This window comes from Sarcophilus harrisii, chromosome 4 (genome assembly GCF_902635505.1).
Source record: "Sarcophilus harrisii chromosome 4, mSarHar1.11, whole genome shotgun sequence".
NCBI lineage: Eukaryota > Metazoa > Chordata > Mammalia > Dasyuromorphia > Dasyuridae > Sarcophilus > Sarcophilus harrisii.
The window spans coordinates 189,610,773-189,637,280 of NC_045429.1; the positions used below are offsets into that span (position 1 = coordinate 189,610,773).

The following is a 26,508-nucleotide window of genomic DNA, read 5'->3' on the forward strand; positions in this document are numbered from 1 at the left end:
AGTGACAATGTGTAAATAACCTATTGCTTTCCAAGAAGATGGCAGGTAATATTGGAGGTGGGAGTGAAAGGTGCAGCTAGGTGGTGCAGTGGATAGAATGCCAGACCTTGAATCAAGAGACTCCTTTCTGAGTTTACATCTGGCCTTAAACTACTTACTAGCTATGTGATCCTGGGCAAGTCACTTAAACATGTTTCCCTCAGCATCCTCATCTGTCATTCCAAAACCCTTTTCAATAAACTATTTTGTGGAATTCTTTTCATTTTATTTTTCAAAAACATAATTTAGAGTTTTTAAAATCTTAATTGATTATAGGAAGGTAATATTTATGTAAAATGAACTGGAGAAGGAAATGGAGAAGCGCTCCAGTATTTTTGTCAAGAAAAACCCAAGTTTGGTCATAAAGAGTCAATCATGATTTTGAAATGAGTGAATAAACAATATCAGAGCGAAAGGTCAATGGGGTATGAATTTAATCCTGAAAGAAGTCAGGGAACCTATGAGTCAGAAGTGATAATTTCAGGCACATGAGGAATAGCCAATGTAAAGACACAGAGGTGGATAGCTGTATGTGGTAGGGTAGTGTAGCTGTGTCATAGAGTGCATTGAGAGGAGTAGTCTAAGAAGACCAAAAAGGTAGAAAAGAGCTAAGTTGTAAAGAACTTAAATGCCAAACAGAGAATGTCATATTGTAACTTGGAGGTAATAGAGACTTTTTTGAGTAATGGTATGGTCAAAATAACACGGTTTTTAAGGAAAATCACTTTAACAGTTGAGTAGAACATGAATTGGAACAGAGAAAAAAAACCAAATGTCTGATGTTGGTCTGATTCTTCAGATAATTTGGAGCTATGTGGTAAATTCTACATGCTTATAATCACAACTAAATGATTAATTTTTTAAAAGCTTGAATCACAAAAATGGAGATAAGAGGGTACGGAGAGATGCTTTAGAACAAAATATATCTATTTGTTCTTTTTCATTTATAATTGAGTCCAAATCCAAGACAATAAAAACATTTTAAAATTAAAATTATATGAAGCCATTCTTAGAAATAACTCTTTCCTTTTTACATGTTTCATCATTAGTTTAAAATTTTCCCCAATCTAAATCCTGACTTTATTCATTATTCTTTTGAAAGCCCTCTAAATGTCCTGTACATTTCTGCTCCAGGGATTGAAAGGGCAATAATGAATTTGAGAGAATCCCTCAAATATCCTTTCCATTCTGATGCACTGATAGTACTTTCGCAAATCTTCACTGTAAAAGACCATTATGAGAATGTGTCTGTTCTACTGAGGACTTAACATTACTCTTAAGGAAAGAGCCAGTATTGCTATACCAAAAATCAGTCATAATTATACTCCCCATATTTTATTCATTTTATTTCTCAAACTTTAAACTTAATTGGTAGTAAAGTTAATTAAATCAGTCTCTGACCTCATCTCTATGGGTATTTGTTTTGGTGATACATACTGCAACCCACTGATGCCTTCTCAGTTTGTACCCATGTCACCAAACAAATCTGCTATAGGAAATTTACCAGTGATGTGTTGGAGCTGCCTCGTAGCCAATTGTTAATAAAAATCAGAGTTTAGTCTATTGTTTTGTTGGTTGTTTAGACTTAATAAAGGGATGAAGAAAATGTTAATGATGTGGATTAAACATAAAAGTATATTCTGTTTTCCTCCTCCCCATAGATACCAGATAGTTTTGATAATTGCTACCTTATAATAAGTTTAAAATCTGATACTGATTTCCTTTGATATTCTTGTTCTAGTTCCTCCAAATGAATTTTATTTTTTTCTAATTCAGTAAAATAATTTTTTTGGTAATTTAATTGGGATGACATTGAATATATAAATTAGATTAGATAAAACGACAATTATATTGGCCCTGCCTACCCATAGACAATTAATATTTCTCCACTTAATTAAATCTGATTTTATTTATATAGTTTTTTCATATAATTTTTTTATATCATTCCTGGGTTTGTTTTGTCAGGTTTTTTCCCAAGTAGTTTAATCTGAGTTATTTTAAATGAGTTATTCCTCTATCTCTGTTTTCTTTGTGACATTCATATGGATTTACTTGCATAGAACATGTTGTTATAGGATCATAGGACCTGAACTGGATGGACCTCAGAAACCATCTAATCCAGCCCCCTCATTTTATAAATGAGGAAAAGGGGGCCCAGAAAGATTAAATGATTGCCCAAAGTAACATAAGTAGCAAGTGAGGGTGTTATAGTAGTAAAAAGAGTAGAGAATTGAGAGGGGAAAGGTGATGACAGGAACCTCTCCATATATACTGTTACTTTTATTTTATCGAAATTGGTTTGGGTCAGGAAGCAGGAATATAGGGAATGATGATTAGCCAATAGAAAAATTGTAGCAATACCATAGCTGTTTTAGATGAGCCCTGACTTCTTTCAAACCCACTTGCATAACATTACCTTAATTTTCCCCAAGTGCAACCTCTTCCTCCCCATCTCTTAACCCCTATATTGTCTGCCTCCTTAAAATAGATTATGCTCATCCCCATTTCCTCCCAAGATGAAACTATATATATATATATATATATAGCCATTTGTCATTTTCAGCTTTGGGTACATTGTTGGTACAGAATAGTGGTATAGATCTGTGGTGGAGAAGGAAATGAGCCAGAACTTTTGGTACATGATGGATGCTTAAAAACACACGCAAACAGTAGCCATACAGTAATTGGATCTCTGTATATTTTAGTTCAAAAATAGAAGTGGGTATAGAAATGTACAAAGCAGGAATATAGGAACTCATACTATGTTTGTTGTATTTGTTTGTTCCTGGTGGGAAGGTGTGGGAAGATACAAAGCAGGGCTCATGATTGATGTTGGCTGAGGTCAGCAGGAGAAAAGTGGAATTGAGCAAAAGAGACAAAAGGAGAAAACAATTATGTGACTAAAGAGACTGAATAGGAGAGCTGGACAGAAACAGGTGGTGGCAATTTCACACAGCAGAAAAGAGCAAGAATTTCATTTTATTTTATTTAGAGGTGTTTTCTTATCTGTTGATTTAGGTTTATATGATCTCCCCTACTAGAATGTAAACTCCTTGAGGACAGAGCTATTTTAATTTTGTCTTTGTCTCCTCAGGACTAAGCAAATACTAAGCACCTAAGAAATGCTCATTGATTGAATGATTGATAGTCTATGATTATAAGAAAAACTTTAATTGAACTTATCAAAGTGTTTTACCTTTCTTTTTACATTGATTAGAGGATTCTGAAGTACTTACTGTAAGATATGCTTCCAAAATCAGTAAGAAATTATTTTAGATGAACAAAAGATTATCTGAATATTGCAAAAAAAAAATTTTTCAAATGAGATAATAGATACAAAGCAAACTTGAACTATATAAATACTAGTCAAGATGTTGATGATGATAATTACAGAGAAGCAGTCCCTCTCCACTAATATAGGGAGCACTAACAGAACAGAAAGAAAACGTCACTGTCTATCCACTATGTGACCCTGGACAAGTCATTTAACCCTGTTGGCCTCAATTCCCCCCCCTGTAAAATGAGCTGGGAAAGGAAATGGCAAACCATTCCTGCATCTGTCACAAAGAGTTGGATTTGACTGAACAAAAAAATCAATCCCTGTCTCTCTCTCTTTCTCTCTCTCTCTATTCCTGTTTCTCTCCTTTCTCTCTTTCTCTCCTTTATCCCTCTTTTCCTTTTCCCTTCCTCCCTCATTGTCTGCCTGCCTGTCTGTCTGCTTCTGTGTGTGTGTGTCTGTGTGTCTCTGTCTCTGTCTCTGTCTGTCTCTTCTCTGTTTGACTCTGACACTCTCTCTTTCTCCTCTCTCTCTGTCTCTGTGTGTCTATCTCCGTTTCTCTGTCTTTCTCTGTCTCTGTCTCTGATTGTCTCTCTTTCTCTCTCTCTCTTCTGTGTGTGTGTCTGTGTCTCTTTCTCCTCTGTTTTTGACTCTGTCTCCGCAACTTTGATTTGAATTTTTTGTGTCCTCAGACAGCAAATTTCCAAGGTCACCCTGACAGCTGTCAAATTTTATTTGCTCATCTCCCTAATTCCTCCTCAGGGAATGCTGAAACAGAAAAGGAAATGGCTACAGAAGCTTGGGAGCCATGGTACTGAGTACATCCAGTGTCCAGCATAGATTTGGTTTCTCAGTTGAGAGCCTGAGCGTAAATCTTTCCTAATCAAGAAAGTGAAAAGTGTGCCAATCAGCCTACAAAAGGAAGCTCTGGAATAAACCAGAAAAAAGATAAATCAATCTTACTTCACTCTAAGATGTTACAACTGCTTTAAATTAATAAAATAGCAGAGAACTTTGGGAGGATTATTTTTTTTAACTTGAATTAATGAAGAAAAAATATTAAGCATACATCCTATATGCCAAACATTGTGCTAAGCACTTGATCAATAAATTTAAAAAGAAATATATTTCCTACCTTCATATTCCTTCTATTTTAATAGAAGTACTTGATGCATATTGAGTGTCTAGGAGAGCTATTTTGGTTTGGAAAGTGGAGTTCTAGAAGTAGATTGACACACTCTTTCTGGTAGTGGTGTCAGTACTGATTTAATTATGGGTCCAGGATTGAAAAGCAAAGGGGCAGGGGGAAGCAGAGGGGTACAGAGATGGCACAAGAAAGTTGGGAATCCTGGAGTTGAAAGGGTTAAATCTTCCAGGACATGGGCTTTAGTCCCTGTTGCTATTCAAGTGGTGAAAAGGAGAGTAAAATCAAGCATGGCTAGAACCAATTTCAGTGATTGGAATTTTTATCACCTACTTTAGGAAGGAGATATGTTTATCACAAGTTATTGGGGGGGGGGATTTGTTTTTGTTTTTTTTACAGTTAGGTAAACCATACCAAAAGTGGAGAAGAAACATAGGAGAAGGAGAAAAGGCAAAAACAGCAATCCATGCTCTCAAGAAGCTCATTCTAGTAAGGAAATAACATGCAAATACTTCAGTTCTATAAATAAAGCATAGGGAAGATAAATTAAGAAGGAAGGGCACTAACAGCTATAATTTGAACCCAGGTCCTTTAACTACAATTCATCATTTTTCCACTATACCTTATTATTTTAGGTATGAACAGTATTTAGAAAATACAAGTCTAGAAGGAGAAGCAAAATACCCTACTAGTGGTGGAGGAGAAAAGAACAAGAATAGTATTTAAGTAAAAGACAGAAGCCTTGAAATAATGAAGATGAAAGAACATGTGATGCACATGCAGGTCCATTTTTTTTTCCCACTACACTGACAATAAGCGTGTTGAATCAACTTCTGTCAGAACAAGTTATGGCAAGTTCATTTCAGAGTGTGTCATTTAGGGGTTCTGTCACTTCCAAATCTATTTGGATTGCTTTGAATCAGAAGTTGGACATGGGGCAAGCCAGGCTTAGGTCGCCTGGAAGTTTATAAGGCAAGCAATTAACAAGTTGATTATATGAGCTCTCAAGATAATGCTTCATCTTCTAGTCCTTTAAAAAAGCTTCAGCTTGTATCCAGAACTCCATTTATTAGTGAATTGCATGTAAGCAGTGGGGTATTTAACTTAAACTCAACAGGTCAGGTCTCTGCCTTTACTGCACCACTAATTAGTTGTGACATTGGACAGGAGTACTAGTCTCTTTAGAGCTTTGGTTTCTTTCTCTTTGAACAAGAAGATTGTGGGTTGTACAATGAGAAGACCACAAGTTTTCAAGTCAACAGAAAAACTGTGTTTGAATTTTGGTGAATTCTATGACTTATTTCTTATTTCCAGTATATCCTGTTAATAACTAGTTTGTATATGTAGGTTTCCCTTCCACATCATGGAGATTGGAGATCATTCCCCTCCCCCCCCCCCCCCCCCCAGATCTGGAAAATTCTTGTAAAATTTTTGACCTTCCTTTTGTAGCAGAGAAGAAATCTGAATTATTATAGTATTAAAAGATAAAAATATATTCATGTTTGTACAACACTATACACCGATTTTATGCATTTCTGAGTTTTTAAATTTTTTTTTCTGTCATCTGCTGTTCTTTTGCATGTCATCCACAGCTTCTGCAAAAATTCCCCAAAATTCCCATTTACTCTCATACCTATGGGGAAAATTTCAATGTAGATGGAATAAATCTAGTTGTTTGCATATTGCATATTAGACTGTGAACTCCTTGAAAGCAGAGACTTTTTATCTTTGTTGGCAGCCTCAGCACTTAAAAGAAACATTAAGAGAGGTTTATTGATTGCCTATGCAATTGGGCAAGATTGCTAGAGATCAGTTTTCTCATTTGTATAATAGAGGGGTGGACCAGATGGTAGTTGGGTCTTATTCTTCATGACCCCATTTGGGGTTTTCTTGACAAATATACTGAGTTGTTTGCCATATCTTTCTCCATTTTGTTTTACAGATGAGGAAACTGAGGCAAACATGGTTAAGTGAATTGCCCAGAGTCACACAGCTATTTAATCAGCTTTCTAAGGAGTCAGTGAAGCAATTTCAAGGGAGACTCCTGAAGAGATCATAGATTAGATCCTTGTGAAGCAGTATGGAGAAACAATTATATCTTTTCACTAACCTCTGACTGGAATTTAGCATTTCTTTTCCATTATTTAAAAATATAATTCTAAGAATAAGTCCATTTGTTTTCAGTTGTATTCAACTTTTTGTGACCCTTTTTGGAGATTTTCTTGGCAAAAACACTGGACTTATTTGCCATTTCTTTCTCCAACTCATTTTATAAATGAGGAAATGGAGGTAAACAGGGTTAAGTAATTTGCCCAGGGTAACACAACTGCTAAGTATCTGAGGCCAGAATTTGAACTTGGGTCTTTCTAACTCCAGGTCCAGAATGCTATTTTAACTGCCCAGAATAGTTTCATAAGGTTCACCAGGCAATTGGTAGAAATTTATTAAGCACCTGCCATCTGGGGGAGAAGGTGGAGGGAGGGAGGGGAAAAATCGGAACAGAAGTGAGTACAAGGGATAATGTTGTAAAAAATTACCCTGGCATGGGTTCTGTCAATAAAAAGTTATTTTAAAAAATAATAAAATAAAACAACTCAGAGATATCACTAGGAAAAAAAAAGAAATTTATTAAGCACCTACTGTGTGCCAGGCACTGTGCTAAATATTAGAAATTGCCAAAAGGGGTCATTATATAAGGAAAAGTCGAAGAATTCCTGCTCACTAGATGATCTCTAAGTTTCTCTAAATCTGTGATCCTGCAATACTATACTAAAATCAATTTTAGTCATCAAAAATCTATTACCCATAGCATTAGCCTACAGAAGCACTTAAAGCAACAAACTTTTTTCCAGAGAAAGTTATAAGTCCATAATAGATTGATGTTCATTAGTAGTCAAGCAGGAATTAGCCAAAGTTAAGAGTTTAATGCAAGTGAAAACATCCATCTAAAAGTGAATATGTTTTTCATCTTTAATTGCATCTTTCTTGTCTGACTTGATAAATTAAAAATTTTTCTACCAAAAAAAGAGTAATTATTTCTACCAAAAAAAGAGTAAATAATGTTGCTACTTTTGTAGGTGGGAGTAGGAAAGGCTATAGGTTAGGGTACACAGCATCCATGGAACAGATTGCTTTGCTAGTAGGATGGTATACAACCATCTGGATTGATAAGGATTCTGGTAATGAGAGCTCAGAGGTCAAATCAGAGTAGGCCAGGAGTCATTTATGATCATGCAGCAAGCAAGAGGCATGTCCAGGGAAACACAGGACAGAAGTACCAGAATGTCAATATTCAAAGGACAAAACAGACAAACCTGATCTATAATCCCAGGAAATAGATATCCCAATAAGTTGAGGGAATACAAATGATGTTCTTCTCATTTGCACTTGCTTAAGCACAAAGACTACTCCTCACACATTTTTCACATTAGCATTTGAGGTTAACCCTAACTCTAGATATTCATCATGAGCTCTGACTGTAGATAGTTCTCTGTGGCTAATATTTCTCATGTTGGAAACAGTGAAGTTTGCATGCTTATAAGCTCGCTTTGGACTCCCATTTGTCCTTATCTTTTATTTTTTAAATTTTTAAATTTAATTTATTTTAAAAATAAAATATTTTAATTTAAATTAAAATATTTTATTTATTTTAAAAATAAAAAATAAAACAGGCATTTTCATAACCGTAGATTTGAAAAAAGAGGATTGCACATGAAATTGCAAATCATGTGCAATTTGCTATTCTTTTTAAACTATAATAAAGTATCATAAACTTGCTTTTTTTCTTTCTTTTCTCCTCCTCCAATGACTACTATTAGACGACACACACGTTGCAGTGAATAGAGCATCAGCCCTGAAGTCAGGAGGACCCAAATTCAAATCTGGTCTCAGACACTTAATACCCTGGGCAAGTGACAACCCCAATTGCCTCAGCAAAAAAAGAAAAAGAAGTATCTGAAGAAAAAAGATCTATTAACTGGAGGAAAAAAAAAAAAAAACTATGATAAGGATGTCTTACTCTACCTTCTTTTCCTTTGCTTTCATGTCCCTCTGCCTCCTCAGGCACAGTATATGGGCATGGGATATGGGATAAACGGTGGAAACAACTACTTTTTAATGTTCTGCTAATCTGTGAAAGCTCCAGGCCAGTACTTGTAGGTTGAGACCAGGAGGAGGGCATGAGCTTTCTTTGGTATTGCTGCCCTCTAGGTAGAGGCTACCACAGGTTGAAGGAGATTATGCACTTATTGCCTATTTATTTGTGTTCTCCCCCAAAAGAACACATGGCAGGGCAGCTTTGAAATCCTTACTAGGGGATGAAAAAGTTGTCATCTCCGGGGGAGTATTTCTTTGCTGTCTTGGGTGCAACACTCAACACCAAGTCAGTTTCAGGGCTCTCTCTACCAAAATATAATAAGCTTCCGTTGCAAAACACAGCGGGCAGATGGCTTCCCATGTAAATTTTCTAGGCCATGGATGGTGAGAACCTTTGACTTCGGAAAGCAACAAATAGAGAAACCAAAGAAATTGACCTATGAAAGTCATTCTCTAGACTCGTGCAAAGAAGGGGAGCCGTGAAAAAAAAATCCTTCCCCTTTCCTCCCCACCCTCAAATTCCAGGCTATTTCTTTAAAGAGCGTCAGTCTTTCTTTTTTTTTCTTTGTTTAATAACTTTTTATTGACAGAACCCATGCCAGGTAATCTTTTACAACATTATCCCTTGCACTCCCTTCTATTTCAATTTTTCCTCTCCTTCCCTCCACCCTTTCCCCCAGATGACAAGCAGCCCTATACGTGTTAAATAGGTTACAGTAGATCTTGGATACAATAGATGTGTGCAGAACCGAACAGTTCTCTTGTGAGCGTCAGGCTTTGTGACTGGGGCTGGCACCTGGGGGAAAGTGCAGGAGAATTCCCTCTCTGCGAACGTTTACCGAGTCATCTGGCGAGGAAACTAAATAGGAGCTCGGCAGAGGCCCCTTTGTTTGACTCGGTGGATTGAGGCTGCTCAGCTTGGGGGGTGGGAGGAGAGGGGGTGTGATCACGCCTGCTCCCACAGCCGCTTTGTGCGGATGCATTTCCTTGCGGCTTTGCCTGGTGACCTCGGACCCCATCCCACCCCCACACTGCACCAGGCCAGCTCCCCCACAACAACTGCGCCTTAAGCAAGGCCGGCTCTGCTCGGGCTGCCCAAATGGGACACTGACTTTCCCCGGTTCCCTTTGGGGGCCGTGGTGATCAGAGTCGGCCTTTTGGGGGGTTTTTTTGTTTGTTTTTTGTTTGTTTATTTTTTACAGCCCATTGACAAAAAGAGTAGAAAGATGCTCAACTTTAGAAAAGAAGCATATTTTTGCAGGATTGTCAGTATATGGGGAACCAAACTTTTAGGCCCTGCAGGCCGTTATGGCTTTCTATCCCACCCTAAGCACCCATGAAAAGGCACATATTGGGGGGGGGGGGTTAAGCTGAATTTCCACCGAGATCCTGGACAGCTGAAAAGGAGGAAAGTTGGAAAGGGAGAAGAACCAAAGAGATAAATAAAGACAGGTCCTCCCTTCTCTCTACCTTGTGCCAGGATGAGGTGGTTTGACTCAGCCCTGGGCTCCGCCATCTCCTCCACAATGGCCTACTTTGATTGTTTGTTTTGTCTTTGCTGGGCTTTCAGTTACATTGGCTACAACTATTCATCACCCACTTCTTGAGTGACTCCCGTGCTGCCACCTTTTCTACAGACTCTGAAAGGTCTGCTTCCAGATGTGGTGAAAACTGAGTCATAATGAGTCACATGGCCCTCTACCACCCTTAACACCCTTCTCCCCCATCCTCACCTGGCAGAAAGGCTGCCAATAAGAAGAGCCCCTAGTTTCCCTGAGCTACAAACCACTCCATTTATAAATTGGTATCTCACTTCATATATGCATGTATCACCCCATATATATTCTAAAAGCTGTAACCTAAGGCACAGGGAGCCTGTGAAGAAAGGAAAATGCTTTTTATCTGGACCCTAACAAAGCCTTTGGAATACCATATAGCATGTTAATACAGAGAAGGTCATGTCCAGATTAGAACGCACTGTCCTTATTTTCACCTTCATTTGGATACTCATTCAAATCCTGTATCCCACACATACAGATAAGGAAATAATAAATAAATAAATGAATAAATAATATTTTTAGGTTGAGTGGGAGATAAGAAGGACTGGAAAGTCAAGAAAGGATCCTTTAAAAAAAAAAAGTGGCTCTTGAACTGAGATTAGAATGTACTGTCCTTACCTTCATTTAGATACTCATTCAAATCCTGTATCCCACACATACAGATAAGGAAATAATAAATAAATAAATTAATGAATAAAATTTTTAAGTTGAGTGGGAGATAAGGACTGGGAAGTCAAGAAAGGATCCTTTAAAGGGTGGCTCTTGAACTGAGATTAGAATGTACTGTCCTTACCTTCATTTAGATACTCATTCAAATTCTGTACCCCACACATACAGATAAGGAAATAATAAATGAATAAAGGAAATAAATGAAAAATGAGGAAATAAATATTTTTAGGTTGAGTGGGAGATAAGAAGGACTGGAGGAGTCAAGAAAAAATCCTTTAAAAAAAAAAAAGTGGCTCTTGAACTGAGTTTTGAATGCAACTAAAAATTTTAAGGGGTGGAGAATTTTCCAGGCACAAAGGAGAGCCTGTGTGATATCCTAAGTATGGAGGTGGGAGAGAAGAAAAGCAAATAGGATGGTTCTGCTCCAGTGTATGATATAAACAAAGAGATGTCATTGATAGGTTACCTAGATAGGTAGATTAAAACCAGTTTGTGCAGAGCTTTTAGTTCTAAACAAAAGAGTTTGCATTTTATCAGAGAGGTTGTTCTTGTTCTGTTTGGTCTGATTTTTCGTGACCCTGTACTAGAATGGTTTGCCATTTCTTTTCTAGTGGATTAAGGCATGGAGTTAAGTGATTTGCCCAGGATTACATAGCTAGTGTCTGAGGTTGGATTTGAACTCAGTTCTCTCCTGACTGGGCACTCTATCCACTGAGTGCCTCTATCCATTCGATCTTAGAGGCAATAATAAATTAAGGCATTCATACTTTGAGTTGAAATGAGGTTTCAGATATTTATTAGCTTTGTGATCCAGGGCAAGCCACTTAACACTCTGTTTGCCTCAGTTTCCTCAACTGTAAAATGGGGGTAATAATAGCACCTACCCCACAGGCATATGGTGAAGATCAATATTTAAGTTCCTAGCATAATATCTGCTCCATAGTAGGTGTTATATTAATGTTATTCTTTTCCCTCCCCTACTTAGGGGAGGAGGGGGGTCATCACACCTATATTTTAACATCCAAACACTTGTGATTATCATTTGCATTGTTTTGTTAAGTACTTTGACAAAAGTCAGTGTTAAGGAACAGAAAAATAAAAAGAAGGAAAAAGAGAAGCAGAGGTAAAGGATGAAACTTTGCATTTCTGAAGTTATTTGAGCAAGATAAAGACTCTTGTTCCAAAAGGATATAGGGGGCCAAACAGAAATCTCTTAAACAAACTTTGTGAGTGTAACTTAGAATTATCCTATTCCTTTGCTGTCTAGTATGTACCACTACCCATCCTCTTCACTTTTAAGATGGTCCTGTAAGATATATCCATAGGTGGTCAAAGGAGTTTATTCCTACTTTTTCTTGTGCCATATAAAGTACTCTCTCAGCACTTTTAAAATAGGCTCCATTCTGCAATCTTTATGTGTGCCCATAGTATTGTTTATTGGAGTATAGGTAAATGATAGCTTAAAAAACAGCCCTCTCACCTCCCAAACCCTCTCCCAGTGGAGACAGGGCTCTTGGCTTCTATTCTACCTTCATGTAATTATTGCAAGGGAAAATATATTGTCTCAGACACTAGTTGTGTAACCCTGGGCATATCATTTAACCATGTTTTCCTCAGTTTCCTCATCTGGAAAATGAGCTGAAGAAGGAAATAGCACATCACTCCAGTACCCCAAATGAAGTCATGAAGAGCCAGGACTACTGAAATGGCCAAAACAACAAATCAAGAATTAGTAATATGCCATAGAAGTACTATAATTTATTAAGAACATGTATTCCTAAAAAATCATTTTTTAAAATCTTTTTTTAAATTGCTTTTTATTTACAAGCTATATGCATGGGTAATTTTTCAGCAATGATCCTTGCAAAATGTTCTGTTGCAACTTTTCCCCTCTGTAGAGGGCTAAAACTATTGAATTGATGCACTAAGGTCAGGACTGCTGAGCACTTGAGGCTAACTATGATTGGACAATACTCTATGGGCATATGCTTGGAAAATGGTCCTTCCCACTATTCTGTGCTGGCTCAATGATTGGTGTATACAGAGGATTGTAGGAGGGACTAAGGGATGGAGTAAGACTAGCCAGGGACAGACTCTTGGAGGTAGACGGGGAAGAAGGTAGTCGCGGTAAATCTGCTTCCATCCTCTTCAATCCTACGTCTAAAGACCAAGAATAAAGACTAGGACTTTTGCTTATCCTGACTCCAGCTGATTCTGGGATGTCCTGGATGCTAGTGTGGTCGTCACACTGCTCCTTCCTCTCACCCCCTCCGCTTGATAGTAGGTAGACCAATACATGTTAAATATATTAAGGTCTATGTTAAATACAATGTATGTATACATATCCACGCAGTTATTTTGCAGCACGAGAAAAATCGGACTTAGAAATAAGGTAAAATTAACCTGAGAAGGAAAACAAAAATGCAAGCAGACAAAAACAGAGGGAGTAGAAATGTTATGTTGTGGTTCACACAGAGTTCTTTCGCTGGGTGTAGCTGGTTCTCTTGATTATTGAACAAATGGAACTGATTTGGTTCATATCATTGTTGAAGAGAGCTACATCCATCAGAATTGATCCTCATATAGTATTATTTATTGTTGAAGTATATAATGATCTCCTGATCCTGCTCATTTCACTTAGCATCAGTTCATATAAGTCTCTCCAGTCCTTTCTGAAATCATCCTGCTGGTCATTTCTTACAGAACAATAATATTCCATAACATTCATATACCACAAGTTATTCAACCAATCTCCAACTGATGGGCATCCACTCAATTTCCAGTTTCTAATCACTACAAAGAGGGCTGCCACAAACATTTTTGTACATACAGGTTCCTTTCCCTTCTTTAGTATCTCTTTGGGATATAAGTCCAGTAGAAACACTGCTGGATCAAAGGGTCTGCACAGTTTGATAACTGCTTGAGCATAGTTCCAAATTGCTCTCCAGAATGGCTGGATGCATTCATAATTCCACCAACAATGTATCAGTGTCCCAGTTTTCCCACATCGCCTCTAACATTGTCATTATCTTTTCCTCTCCTCCTATCCAATCTGAAAGGTATATAGTGGTATCTCAGAGTTGTCTTAATTTGCATTTCTCTGATTAATAATGACTTGGAGCATCTTTTCATATGGCTAGAAATAGTTTCTATTTCTTCATCTGAAAATTGTCTTTTCATCTCCATTGACAATTTTTCAATTGGAGAATGGCTTGATTTAGGAATCATTTTTTAAAATGCACCACAAAAATTCCTTCTTTAAGAGAATTCTTAATTGTCGGTCAAAAAGGGCTCTTGCTTCAATGTTATGAATCTAAGTTCATAACATTGAATACAAAATTTCCTTTTCTTAAGACAGGGTCCAGCTGCAGAGCTCTGGATCACCCTTTCTGCAAGCGGGTCAGGAAGGCCAGTATAATTGTTACTGTCACCAAACTGTTCATTCAGAATGTCAGGCCAGAACAAGAGACAGGATGACTCACTCCACCTGGTATGGCCCTGACACCCAGGCAGAGTGAACTGTCATTGGCTGTGGGGTGTTAGTGATGGGGCTCAGCCATGGCCCCACTTGGTCATATATCTGAAGCTGTTCCCACAGACACAGGGATCCTCCCACACAAGCTCCTACCCCAAACTCCTCAGCCCCACCCACCTCATAAACTATACTCACATACCCATTTAAGATTTGGTGATAAGATAATAGATTTTTTTGAGCTGGAACCAAGCCATCTAGTCCCCAAAATATGCTCAAAAAAAAATCTCCACATATCCACAGTGGTCCTTTGCTGCAAGACTTCTAGAATAAATCCACTAATTCCACTTTTGGACAGCTCCAACCAGGAGGAAGTATTTCCCAATATAAAGCCTAAATTCTTCCCTTTACAACCATTATTCCATGTTTTGCCCTTCTGACCAGAACTTCTATATATTTGAATTCTTCTTTTCTCCAAACTAAAGGTCCTAAGATCCATTCAGCTGATCCACATATGATATGAGACCATTCACAATTCTCATTGCTATTATGAATCTGGAATTGGCAGCCCCAAAACTCTGCTTCCAGTATTTACTAATCTTTATGTGACCTTGGGCAACACACCCACCTAATTTTCACAGACCTCAGTTTTCCATCTGTCAAAATAAGAGTTAAAATGAATGCCCATGGAAGTTCCACATTTCATACTTGTATTGGCAAGATTCTAGAATACATAGTTCAAAGTCTAGCCACTTCAGGATGGGTGGCACAGGAGGTCCTCTGTAGGAGTATAATATTCTTTGTTTAAATTGTTTCAATATGTAATATTTTAATTTCTACCAATTATGTGATTTTTTTAAACTTTTTTTTTTAGTATTGAGTTCTAAATTCTGTCCTTTTCCCCTTCTCTCTCCTATCTCCAAGTAACATGAATTCATCTTCATTCATTGTTCAACTGATTTGAGATTTGTTTTGATTTGAGATTAACCATAATACTATTAATGACTTATGAGATATTCCATATTAAAGAAATAAAACCAAAAGTATTGTCATGTTAAATGCACCAACTCTTTGAGGTAGGATCATCCCTACCTTTTTTTGCTGTATGGAGGAATCTGTCAATTTTAAGCAGAGTTTGAAAGGATTGCTGATGGTGGTAAAAACTGGGTCAGTGTATGTTTGGGGGTTGGCAGGATGGGGGTGGGGACAGGAGTCAGATCCTGTAATTTAATCAAGTATAGGCAACTCTCAGTGTGCAATCTTCCTTCATCCTTAGAGATAGCTATAACTTGCATTTTAGAGACAAAAAATCTAACAGCTAAATTGGTCTATTTGCTGTCCCTCACATGTAACATTCTATTTCCTTTCTGTATGCTTTTACACACAGTTGCCCATTCCTGAAATGTACTTCAATTAATCCTAAACTTCCTTCAAAGCTCAGTTCAGAGACTTTCCCTGCTTTTCTGTGCATTCCCAGTCCCCACCTCCACCAGCTGCTCATGCTCCCCCAAAATTGCCTTGTCTTTCACTTCTATATATTTTGTATATTTTTGAGACATCACTAATTGATTAGTGGATACTGACCTGAGAGATCTGTATTCAAATTGTGCCTGACATATTCTGATTATATAGCCCTGAGTTCATTAACTTCTCAGTACTCTAGGCAACATTAGTCATAAAAGTTGCAGAATAAAATGGGAGTTGTTGCATTTTTGTTGTTATTCTGTATCCGAATACTTTACAAAATTTTTCATATATAATAATCATGCTATATATAGCCATAGCATATTGTAGCCTACCATATAATCAGCCAAGTAGAATGATCGTCTGCAAGTGCAGTAAGAGATTAAGTGGTTTGCCCACAGTCAGGGGCTACTATATGTCAAAAGCAGACCTTGTTGAATCCCTATAATCCAATTTGTGTTAGACTGAAGGTCTTTCCCACCAGTCTTGCTTCCATTTCTTCAGCATGGGCTCTCTGGGGAGCATGGCTTAGTTGCATACTGAAGGCTTGGATTTGTCCATAACTCCTTGCCTAGAGCAGCTTTGGGTATCCCCTTCTCTATCTAAAAAACAAGGCAGTGTCTGAAATGTCCCCATGGGGGGAAGTAGAGATTTTATTTTTGTTCTCATTGTGACTACATGCTACCAGGAGATTAGGCAGGCAGGGAGAGATGTTGTCAATACGATCCCAACCCACTCTGAGGGAAGCTTTTCCCTTGATTCAGTGAGCCCCTTAAGGCAGCTTTGTGGAACACTGTGTACAGATGTGAGCCTGACAAGCCCGGAACCCAACAGCCTCTGAGACCTCCGCTAGGAATCTCCCGGATGTGGCTTCACATCCTGAAGCATCACCCTGCTAGAGGGCCTGGGATGGTGACCCTCACAGACTTTTGTAATGACATGTGGGAAGGAAATCCTGCAAACGCTGGGATTTAGGGATTCTGGAAAAATAAGAAACTTAAATATCATCTTTTTTCTCTTCCTTTCTTTCTCTTTCTTCTTACCTTAGATATGAGAGTGACATGTTTCTCCCCTTCCCAAATAAGTACAAATTAAAAATTAATTTTAGATTTTTGAAAGATTGAACTTGCCTCTAATAATATATATATATATATATTTTTAAAATGGAACCTCAACATTATTCTTACAGTTATTTTAACATTTACTTGGATCAGGAGACTTCATCTATCAGTGGAAAGTGCTTTGGACTTGGAACCTGAGGATGCAAGTTCAAATTCCTGTCTTGCTAAAGACCTCCTTGACTTCATTTCAGATTTTCTTTCAGCTCTAAACCCATGATTCTGTGAGGCAGCTAAATGGGAAAGTGCAAAGAAGCTAAACCTGTAGTCATTATGGCCTGATTTCCTCATCATGTCTAGAGTTTGATTTTAATTGTTACATTCATTCTTATGAGTAAAGACCAGATAAAAATGAATTGATGTTATAGATGTGTCAAGAAATCCCATACTCTAATTCTTTCCCATCACTGCCTAGTTAATTGGGGCCCTGAGTTAGGAAAAAATATTTTCTCTCAACTACCCCAGCTGAAAAGAAAGCTGTCAATCTGGCCTTCATCCTGTTCTCCTTCCTCCCTTTTACACTCCTGCTCTTGTTTTCTAAGAGACTTTGTCATAACTCTTTCTTGGAAAACTTCCATCTGTAAAATGAGCCGATTAAAGTAAATGATTTCCAAGTCACTTTTCTGGCCCTAAATCCCATACCAACACCAAACTTCTGTTCCCCTGACTTTTTTTTAAACACTTAGTTACCACTCAAATGTTTTCAGAGATGTCTGTGATGTCATAATTCTCCTATTTCCCCCCCTTCTCTGAAGTGACTGATGTATATGGAATGAGTGGGGGTATATGTGTGCTTAATCAGGGATGACCAGCTGGCAGAGGAAGAATGTTCTTGGGGAAGGGAGGGAGGAGAGGGAGAAGATTAAAAATTTTGAAGCATATTTAGTTTGGATGAAAGCTGTACTGCTCATCCTGTGCTACTGCATGCTGCTCCATAATTCACTTGAGAAAGATGCCCTCCTTGGGTTTCAGAATAGATCTTAGGAGATCACACAGAAGTGGAAGAGACTTGAAACATACATCATTTTCTTGTTCAATAAAGGGTGATGAAAGTGTTTAAATTGGAGGAAGGTGGGAAGAAAAAGGATCAAATGAGAAAGAAGTGAGTTATATGGCTGAATTCATGAGCGTGTATGTATGTTCAATCATTTCCAACTCTTGATGACTCCATTGGAGTTTTCTTGGCAAAGATACTGGAGTGTTTGCCATTTCTTTCCTTTACAGATGAGGAAACTGAGACAAACTGGGTTAAGTAGCTTGCAAATGGTCACACAACTAGTAAGTATCTGTAGCTAGATTTGAATTCATGCAGATGAGTCTTCCTTACTCCAAGACTGACATCACCTAGCTGTCCTGAATTTGAGTACACATACATGTTATCTAATTGGCTAACCTGCTTCTGAGCCCATTTTTCTAAAAGTACGATATAAGAACATTCAGAGGCAGGTATCACAGAGCTAACCACATCCTCCCTTCCTCCTCTCTGCCTCTTGGCTTCCCTAGCTTCCAAGCTAAATCCCACCTTCTCCAGGAAACCTTTCCTAATCTCCCTTCATGCCATCCCTTTTAGCCAATGGATTACCCTTAAAAGATTCCCTGTTGTTTGCATATTGATTCCCCTACTACACTGAGCTTCTTGAATTGTGTTTTACCTTTCTTCCCTAATGTTAAACACAGTGTCCAGCCCATAGCAAGTACTTGGGAAATTGTTATTGATTGATTAAGTGATGCCTTGGGGTTGACATACATCAAGAACTCTGTTAGATATAGAGGAATCCCTCTGCAAAAGCAGCACCGAGGTAAATATAAACAAGGGCCCACCGCAACGCAGGCATAAGCTGAGGCATATAGTGCAGTGCAGGCATTTTCCCCTTGACTCATCTGCTCAGAAATTTGCAATGTGGCAAGGAGCCCGATCAAGTCAGGCTCAGCTCATTTGGCTTCTTTTGGCTTTTGTGTCAGGAACTGATTAGCCCTGTTGCCCCAGGTGGGAGGAAAGAAAGCACAAGGCTTTACACAAATATTTTCACTGTAATTAACTTTTCAATGGATTGTGGATGTGCTTGTGGATTTACTTTGGTTTCTTTTCATTTTAGAATCCTTTTTCAGTGGTGTGGAAGGGACTTTTCTCATCTATAAAAAAACATTTGCTTCCCAATTTAAAATTCCGAATGAATGTGTGCTAGTCATGATTGGGGAAAAAAAAAATCTGTTTTACTGTCAATTATATAAATCCAGACCTTTTTTCACTAAACTCCTCACTTAGGTTATAGACTTTTAGAGGATAAGAGCTGTCATTCCCACTTTCACACACCTCCCTGCCCCCTTTTTTAAAATCCTCAGTACCTAGAAGTGTAGGATACTTACATGGTTAATAAAGGTTTTAGGATTTAGGATATATTCATAGAAATTGTAATTTAGGTTCCCCAACCACCATTACACAAAATTTTTGTTGTTGTTCTAATAGTGTTTGACTCTTTGTGACCCCTTTTGGGTTTTTTTTTTTTGGGAAGAGATAATGGAATGGTTGCCATTTCCTTCTCCAGCTCCTTTTACAGATAAGGAAACTGAGGCAGAGTTAAGTGACTTAACCCGGGCTCACACAGCTAGTTTGTGTCTGAGGTCACATTTGAACTTCAGACCCATCAACCTTCTAGCTAATTGCCTGACATCATACAGGAACTGTTTTCTCACAAGTTCCCAGTGATGGCCTCAAGGCCAAATCCAATGGTCTTGCCTCAATTTTCCCTCCTGATTTGTCTAGCTGCCTTTGACCCTTTCCATCATTCCCTCTTTGAAATTGTTTCTGACTGCCCAGGATAGCATTTTGTCTAATCATTTTTTTTTTCATGGCTATAAATCCTCTTGCCTCATTCCCCCAAATGTGAGCACTCCCCCCCCCCAAGTTCTGTCTTTTTTCTTTTTTCCATTTATTCTTTCTTCCTTGGCCATCTCCCAGAGCATCAGCTATGACCTCTATACAAATAAATTCTAAATCTTTATCTCCGGTCCCACATTTCCAGCTGCCTGCTGGAATCTACACTTGGATGTGTCTCCTGCATTTCAAACTAAACATATCTGAAACTAAATTTTACATCCTATCCCCTCCACTCCCCAACTCCTCCTATATCCCTATTTCTGTTAAAGGCACTATGATTCTCTCATTCATTCAGGCTCAAAATTCCAGAATCATCTTTGGCTTATTCTTTGTACTTTCCTCTATCCAAGTCCCTGAGTTCAGAAAATTCTGTCTTTGAGGTTTTTCTCACCTTTATGGCACAATGGAAAGATCTCTAGCTAATATCAGAGAACCTCAGTTCAAATCCTACCATCCTATCTATGTGAACTTGGGCTAAAACTTTCCCAGCACTGTTTGCTCACCTTTGAAAATGAGGGAGGTTGAGGTGAAGGCCTCTGAAGTTCTTTCCAATTCAAGATCCATGATCCTATAATCACTTTTCTCAATTCCAATTGATACCACTTTAATTTAATAATAGTAATGATAGCTAACATTTATATAGTAATGTGCTAGAAGCTATGCTAAGTGCTTTACAACTATTATCTCATAATAATTCCCATTTTACAAATGAGGAAATTGAGGCAAACAAAGGTTGCATCTCACAACTAGTAAATATTTGTGACTAGATTTGAGTCACAAACACTCCATTTTTGTCAGAAACCCTGAGAGTCTTCCCCTCCCATATTTATTTAGTTATTAATTTTTCTTTTAACTAGGTGAGGATAGGAGAAAAGGGAAGCATGGAAATAACTATTAATCAAAGCACAATATAATAAGTACCATAGGAAAGCCACAATCAAGTGTTGTTATGGAGGATGAGAGGAAGAAAGCAATATATTGAATAGGTGCAGCCTTAGTCAAAATGAGACCTATTGAAGAACTTAGCTTTAAAAAGCCAAGTTCTCCTACTACATCCAAGAACATCTCCCATCATTCAGTTGTTCCCTATGGGCTATAGTATCAAATCCAGACTCTTTACATCTATCTGTAGATGTCGGCCCAACCTACTTTTGCAATTTTATCTCCTACTTCTTTCCTGTAAGTCCCTGGTGTTCTAGACCAAATAGACTGCTTCTTGTTAACCAAATATGCTTGCATCTATATGCCCCCATGCCTTTACATCTGCTTCTATGTCCACCTGGAATGGCTCCTCTCAAGTTTCTTTCCTTTTAAAATTCTATTGTCGCTTCAAGTTCCAGCTCAAATGCCACTTTCCTCAAGAGTCTTTCTCTTCCCATGTATAGTCCTCTCTTCCCAAACTAGATTGCTCCATCCTGAAAAACCTGGAGACTTACATGAACTGATGAAATCAGGTGAGCAGAACCACTAGAATACCGTGCAGAGTAACAACAATACTGTATCACTTGTGAATTATTTAGTTATTCTGATCAGTGAAGAATTATAATTAATATAATAATGAAATGATTCCTTATGATGAAAATGCCATCCACTTCCAGAGGTAGAACTGATGGATTCAGAATGCAGATCAAAGTGTACTATTTTTCACTTAATTATTTTTAGTGGGTTAGAATTTGGTGCTTTTTTTGGTCAGTGTCATGACCAAAGTCATGACTAATATGGTCATATGTTTTGCCTGATTGCACATGTATAAACCTATATCAAATTGCAAATTGTCTCAGGGAGGAGGGAAGAATTTAGAATTCAAATTTTTTTTAAATGTTAAAATTTGTTTTTTACATGTAGTTGGGGAAATTTTTTTTTTCATATTGCTCTCTTCTTATTCCCCATAATAATATTTTAATTGTGGCTTTCCTATGGTACTTTTTATATTGGGCCTTATTTCCATGCTTCCCTTCTCTCCTATCCTCACCCACACCTATTGAATGATCATATACAATCCTGTGGGAAGGGATTTCTTGCTTAGCTTTGCATCTCCATAGAATTTAGAATAATATCTTGTACAGGGCTTGGGGTTTTTTTGTTTTGTTTTATTTTGGTTGGTTGGTTGGGTTTGTATTTTGGTTTTTGGAGTTTTTTTGGCTAAAATTTTTCCACACCTGGGTATCCTTTCTTTAATGTGCTATAAGAATCGTTTCTTCAGTGCCCTCAGAATTTGGTGGCTTCTAGCACATATTCTCTCTCTAAGTGTCCTTGGTAAAATCTAGCCAGTTTCTTTGTTTTCTTCCTTGTTCTTTCTGCTTTCTCCAGGAATACTTTTACATCTGATGTTAAGATTCCAAATGCGGTGGCTCTGCTTTCCTTGTTGGTGAAAAGAGTTTGGGTGATTTTTTAAATGAATATTTTTAGAATCATTTCTACTTTTTGTCTGTTCTCTTTCCTTAAATTCATTTGAAATGACTTTGTTTAAGTAGTCTTTTGTCAAAAAAAATTTCAAACTTGTTTTTTTTTCCCTTCAATGTATCTTACTGTCTTGTTAGGTAACACAGCTCATAATTACTCACTTATTTTCCTCAGCGTGTTTTACAAAGGAGTTTATATTGTAAACTGTTGTCCTTGGAAGCTGTGTGTATCTTTCCTTTTGGCAAAAAAGTCAAGTATCTACTGTCTTAGTTCACTTACGGACTTTTTTATTCTCGTTGTGCCAATTGCTAAGCTTCTGTTCTATATAAATTATCATCAGTATTGATTTTCAAAGTATCTAAAAGAGAGGACATTATCAAAAGTATAGAAAAGATTCTTGGAACTTAGTAATACACAAAAAAGCAACCAAAATAACATCAATAACAGTAAACCCATTCCCATAGAAAATTTTTGGCAGTAATCTACACACTCACTGAAGGTATCAATGATGAAAATGTTGAAAATGAAAAGACTTTCACAAGTAATATTTCAAAAGAAATTATATTTTTATATTCACACAATTGAAAAGTGTAAAGAATACAAAATCTTAATGAGTTTATTGTTTATTGACTGTAAAGCAGCATTTGATTTGATAGAGGAAATTAGTCACTAAGCATTTATTAAATATCTGCTATGCTAAGAAATGAGAAACTGAGAAAACCACCAAGTTTAAATTCCGTTTGGGGACAAGGAACCACACGTGCACTTTAAAGTATGCTCAGAATAATGCAGACAAGTTGAGGGCAAAGGCAGAGAAATACTGGTAGTGGGGTAAAGGGGAGGAGCAGGAGGGATCAAGAAGGGCCTCATACAGGAGGTGGTATTTGAGCTGAGCTTTGAAGCATTCTGGGAAGCAATGCTGAGGAAGGAGGCATTCTAAGCATAGGAGTAGCCTGTAACACAGAGAGATGGGTGGTAGGTTGCTGCGTGTAAGGAGAAAAGAACAAGGCCCCCAAATTTGGCTAGAGCATGACAAAGAGAAATATATAACAAAGTTGGAAAAGAAAGTTGGAACTAGATTGTGAAGTACCTCAATGAAAAATTTTTGTTTGATAGTAGAGGAATCAAATTGCATTCTGGGAATATGGTAGAATAAGTCAGAAACTCCCATGATGTCCACAAAAAACGAGTGAATCAATGAAGTTTGACTTGGTCAAAAATTTGTGCTTTTTTAGTACCTGTGTGGAAAAACAAATGGTGGAGGGGAGAGATTTGAGGCAGGAAGACTTATTAGGGGATGACAAGCTGAAGTAGGATAGTCCCCAAATGAATGAAGAGAAGGGATGGATATGAGAAATGTTGTGGAAGCAGTTTGGACAAGTGAGAAGTGAAGGATGATCCAAGATTATGAACCAAGGTGGTGCCCTCAGCAGCAATTTACAAGGTAATTTAGAAGGAGAGAGAATGAGTCCTGGTTTTGGATATGTTGAGTTTGAGCTATCAATGGGACAGCCAGTTGGAAGTGTCTAATAAGCAGCTAGTAATGAATGATACTAGTGATCAGGAAATATAATAGAACTGGATATGGAAATCTTTAAGTCAGGCTAGAGATGATGTAACCCATAGAAACTGATGAGATCACCAAAAGAGAGAATCAAGGGAGAAGAAAGCTGAGGAAAAAACCTCGGGATACATATATTCAAGTAGGGGCTAAGATAGGGATGAGGATCCAGAAAACGAGTCTGAGAAGAAACATTTGAGTGAAAACCAAGCAGTGTCAGAGAGACAATTTCAGAGGAAAAGGTGATCAGCAGGGCTGTAACACACTCCTCTTACAGCAAGGTGTTGCCTGTGTTTTGTGACACTAACACAAAAGAAACAATATATTATCATGCTAGATTTGGAATCAGAAGACCTAAATTCAAAACTCATCTGTCACTTACAATGTGTCTTTGTCACAAGCTCTCAGAGCATCAGCTAATCCTCCTCTGTAAAGTGAAGAGTTTGGACTGATAACCTTCCAGCCCTAAATCCAGGATCCTATTATCCTGTGAAGATTCCTCCACAGATGTCATGTATTGCCAGGTTTGATAGTACATGCCTTTTAATCCTTTCTACATGGAGGCAGAGGCTGTTTGGGAGTTGTGGGCTTCAGTGGGCTAAGCAGACCTAGTATCCATACAAAGTCTGGCATCAGTACCCATAAGTGGGGGACCATGAGGCTGCCTAAAGTTGGGCGAATCTGCCCAAGATGAAAATAAGGCACTTCTGGGCCAAGCCATAGAAAGAGTGGGCCCACGAGTGACTGCTATGCTTCTCATTTATGATATAAGGAGACCAAATTTGTGAGGGAGGAAGGAAGGGAAGAAGCAAGGAAGAAAGGGAGGAAGGTAGGCTGGAAAGGAGACGCAAGAGAAAGAATCTTTTGTGACTCTGATTATTGATATCAAGTGAAACATAAAACAGGAAAATGCATATTTACCACTTACACATTGGAGATGCAGCACAGAGTTTAATTTGCAAAGGGACTTAACTGGTGAGGTTTTCTAACTGCTTCTATTTGTAGATGACATTGCCTCAAATCCTGAAACATTATAGACCCACCTAATTGGGGATCTATAATCCTTCCAATGAGGGCATCTAGGTGATGCAGTGAACAGAGGGCTGAGCCTGAAATCAAGAAGACTCATCGGTGGGAGTTCAGTTCTAGCCTCAAACACTTATGTGATAGGTCACTTAACCCTGCTTGTCTCATGTGTAAAATGAGCTGGAATGGGAAATAGCAAACCACTCCAGTATCTTTGCCAAGAAATCTCCAAATGGGGTACAAAGAGTCAGACACAACTGAAAGAAATGAACAACAATCATTCAAAAGTTTCATCTAACTTCATTACAAAAAGAAACAACCAGATAAAGAATGGTTATTATACAACCTACAATAAACAGTTTGTCTGTACATCAGTACCATTAGTTCCATCTATTTGAAAGAGCCATTCTTAAATTGGACAATGAGTTTTACCTAGAGAGGAACAGAGGAGGCTGTATTTCCTTTGGGAAATTGCAGAGTCCCTTCAATAATACTAAACTAAATAAGATCCACTTTTATTTTTAGTTATTTATAATTGTAAATCATGGGAAAGTAATCCCCCCAAAAATTGTTCCTAAAATAAACAAGGAACTAACTAAACCAGCGTGTGACCAGACAAAAATTATGGGGTGCCACCAGCAAGACAGTCACTAGGATAGACAGGCATGGATGAGAGGTCAAGCTCTGCCTCTCTGGAGGCCCTAATCACATTGATGAGATCCCATATTATATTATATTATAAATATTATATATTAATATGTAATATTATAAATTTATATTATAATATAAATAAGTATGAGTATTATAAATAATGGAGAGGGTTTTGTCAGGTAAAGGTTAAGATTTTAAAAGTTCTTTTTTTTTATTTAAATAAAAATTAATTTTAATTTTTAAATTGTCTTTTTCTTGTAGAGGACAGAAATTAAGAGTAGTTCTCTTTCTTTTTTATTTATCAGAATCACCAAGATTTCAGAAGAAAGCCACAGTGATATTATTAGTCCTTACAGTTTGATTTAAACAAGCAAAAACAAAAATATAAATCCTTTCTAACTTGCTTACCCATTCCTCTTATTAGAGTTCTAGTTAACTTCATGTTAAAGAGGGAAATATTTTTAGTTGCACGATAATTACATGTGTATAAGAAAGCTGACCATACATTTGGGAATTTTAAACTTTGTTTTGCTCAGTGGAAATGGAATAATTTTGTAATTGGAATGTTAGACAGAGCCACATAGAAGAAGCATAGATAGGTCACAATCTTTGCCAGTAAAGGGAATCCTCATACCTATGAGTTTAAAAAATCCACTGAAATATTTATTTTTCAAAATCATAAAATTTAGAGATTGAAAAAAAACTTAGAAAGTCTAGCCCTCTCATTTTATAGGTGGTGGAACTGAGGTCCAAAGAGGGTCTCCCGTCATATAGACTTAACATCAGACCTGGGATTCAAATCCAAAGCCTTTGATTTCAAAAACTTTCTACTATAATATTCACTTGTCTTATTTTCTAAGTAAGATGAACTATATAAAAAGCTACCTGGATAGAGGAATGCTTCTAAGTGGATTCCTTTATAAAAGGGATTATCCTTTTTTTGTTGTTGTTGTTGTTTTTTAAGTAACTTCTGCCATAGAGAAATAAACAAAGAATGAACAAAATGTTTGTCAATTTTTGAGGCAACATTAGACACAGTAGGTTATGCCTGGGAGAAATTTCGTATTTCCTAATAGAAACTCATTAAATTCTTTTACCATTAAGTTAGAAAGCATGTTCTCCATACAGAATACTGCGTGTTAATCTCAAGTG

At 37.5% G+C, this 26,508-nt stretch overlaps 1 protein-coding gene across 7 annotated transcripts in view; it reads left to right on the top strand.

Annotated features, from left to right (window-relative positions):
* Positions 1 to 26,508, top strand: part of FYN (FYN proto-oncogene, Src family tyrosine kinase) — a 233,778-nt gene that overhangs the window by 127,156 nt on the left and 80,114 nt on the right. Inside the window, exon 1 of one of the 7 annotated variants that reach the window (XM_031964399.1) lies at positions 17,702 to 17,939. The exons of 4 other annotated variants lie outside the window; for them this stretch is intronic. The gene's annotated coding sequence lies outside the window, so the exon portion shown is untranslated. Of the gene's footprint in view, positions 1 to 17,701; positions 17,940 to 20,571; positions 21,170 to 22,929; positions 22,942 to 26,508 lie in introns of those variants that run through there. 2 more of the 7 variants (XM_031964398.1, XM_031964396.1) reach the window with 2 other exon arrangements.